Source organism: Nannospalax galili, unplaced genomic scaffold (genome assembly GCF_000622305.1).
Source record: "Nannospalax galili isolate Female #2095 unplaced genomic scaffold, S.galili_v1.0 scaffold2937, whole genome shotgun sequence".
NCBI classification, from domain to species: Eukaryota; Metazoa; Chordata; class Mammalia; order Rodentia; family Spalacidae; genus Nannospalax; species Nannospalax galili.
This window is the reverse complement of record NW_008339366.1, coordinates 145,307-147,589: the sequence shown is the minus strand read 5'-3', so window position 1 is coordinate 147,589 and position 2,283 is coordinate 145,307. Positions and strand designations below refer to the sequence as shown.

General features: G+C 39.2%; 1 pseudogene; it reads right to left on the bottom strand.

The window, feature by feature from the left end:
* Positions 1-306: 306 nt before the first annotated feature.
* LOC103734814 lies at positions 307-2,055 on the bottom strand (annotated as a pseudogene).
* Between the last annotated feature and the right edge of the window lie 228 nt (positions 2,056-2,283).

The following is a 2,283-nucleotide window of genomic DNA, read 5'->3' as shown; positions in this document are numbered from 1 at the left end:
AGAATCACCAAACATATGAGCCTGTGGAACTACATGTTTATTAAAGCATCCTTTTAATGAAAACATTCTAATAATGATTTGAATGTCAGCAATAGAGAAGTGTATTGATAAACTGTATATCATGTGTTATGAAAACATGTAGGTTTTAAAAACAATTAACTGTAGTATTTATTTTTAAAGAGGGAATGCCCTAAAATAAAGGAATTAAGCATAATCTGCTAAAAAAATCCGCTGTTTGCACCATTTTCTCAATTCATACAGAGTTCCGTTGTGTGATGTCCGAATATCACATGGCTTCTCAACAAGTCACACTGTATGGAAAACCACTTTTCTTTGCCATAATTTCACGACAGCTCTTTTAATCTCATTGTTTCTCAAGCTTTAGATAAGTGGGTTCAGCAGAGGGGTCAGCAGTGTGTAAGCCAATGACATCAGTGTCTTGGTGGTCAGTGAGTACCGATGTGGGCTGTAAATAAGTCATACTGGCTGTGCCATAGAAGAAGGTGACATGTGAGATGAGAGGCTCACATGGAAAAGGCCTTCTGCCTCCCGGTAGTGGAAGACATCTTCAGGATGGCAAAGATGATGCGAATGTAAGACAGGAGGATCAACAGGAAGGGAACCATGGCAATCAGAACGGTGCCTGTGAAGGTGTAGATTTCAAACAGGAAGGTGTCTGCACATGCAAGCTCCAGCACAGGGGGAGTCTCACAGAAGAGATGATTGATTTCTTTAGAGCAACAAAAGGGGAAGCTAAACACCCATGTGGTCTGCACAGTAGTCACCATGATCCCTGAGACCCATGAGAATATTGCTAATTCCATAAAAACCCTTTTGTTCACTATCACTGGGTAGGTTAAGAGGATGGCAGATTGAAGCAAAAATGGTTATAGGAGAAAACATTCTGCCCCACCAAAGAGAAGAATGAAATACATCTGTGCAAAACAGCATCTAAAGGAAATGGTCATTTTCTCAAGGGTCAGGACCACGAGCATTTCAGGTGTGATGGCTGTGCTAAAACACAGGTCTACTATGGATAAATTCTGCAGGAACAGGTACATGGGGATGTAGAGACTCTGGTCCAAGAAGATGGTGGCAATAATGATGGCATTTCCTATCAAGGTCACAAGATAAATAACCAAGAAAGCTCCAAGCATCTGTCCTTGGAGTTCAGGAAAGTTAGAAAAGCCCAAGAGGATGATTTCAACTTCAGAGCTGTGATTTTTGTCTCCTCATTTCATTAGTGAAGCACTATGCTGTTCTTAGGGACATATTATATACGAGGTGAAGTCACAGGGCAAGAACTGAGTTCAAACTTGAACTTCTTAAGATAATATATAATGGCATGCTCATTTTGACAGATGTTCAGACGGGCAATTTTGAAGAATGGCAGGCAAGTTGTAATAATGAGTCTTAAAATGCAAATGAGTAAGTAATGAATCTTCACCTTGGATCTCTTGTTTAGTATAAAATAGGGCTGGCAAGATGGCTCATTGGGTAAAAGCACACACTAAAAAAGCCTGACAACCTGTGTTCAATCCCCAGAACCCACATTAAAAAAAAAAAAAAAAAAAAGAGGGCCCAGCAAGGTGCACACACCTCGGGAAGCAGAGGCAGCTGATCTCTGTGAGATAGAGGTCACCCTGGTCTACATAGCTAGTTCCAAGCCAGCTGGGGCTACAAAGAGAGGCCTAATCTCACCCCCCCCAAAAAAAACCCAGGTGCTGTAGTTCACATCTGTCATCCTAGAGCTCCTGTGCAAAATGGAAGGCAGAGACAAGAAACTTATTTGTAAGCATGCAGGCCAGCTAGCCTGAGGTATTTTCCCATTGTGAACCCACTCCTAGAAGTTGTCACACAATGGCATCACACACCTGCGCTCACACACACATATACACACAAATAATAATCAAGAATTTTAAATTAAAATATAAAAATAGAAGTATAAAATGACCCCATAAAGTCTCTGGCAACATTTTTTGCTATGTAGCAAAAAAAAAAAATCAAACCCATTCTTAAACCATATACAAGAGCCACATGTCTTTTAAAATTCATCGTCCGCTACCCTGATGCATGCATCTCTGTGTTATTTTTAATTGTATACTTGTGTGTGAACTTAAGTTCTAAATTAGACAAATAGCAAAAGATACAAATTTAAGATGAGTATTTGAAATATAAGCACATTTTGCACAATATTCATTATAACTACCAAAGTTCAAAATGCACCTCTATTACCTCATTAAACACGAAAAATAAAAATTATATACCTGAACAGATATAAAA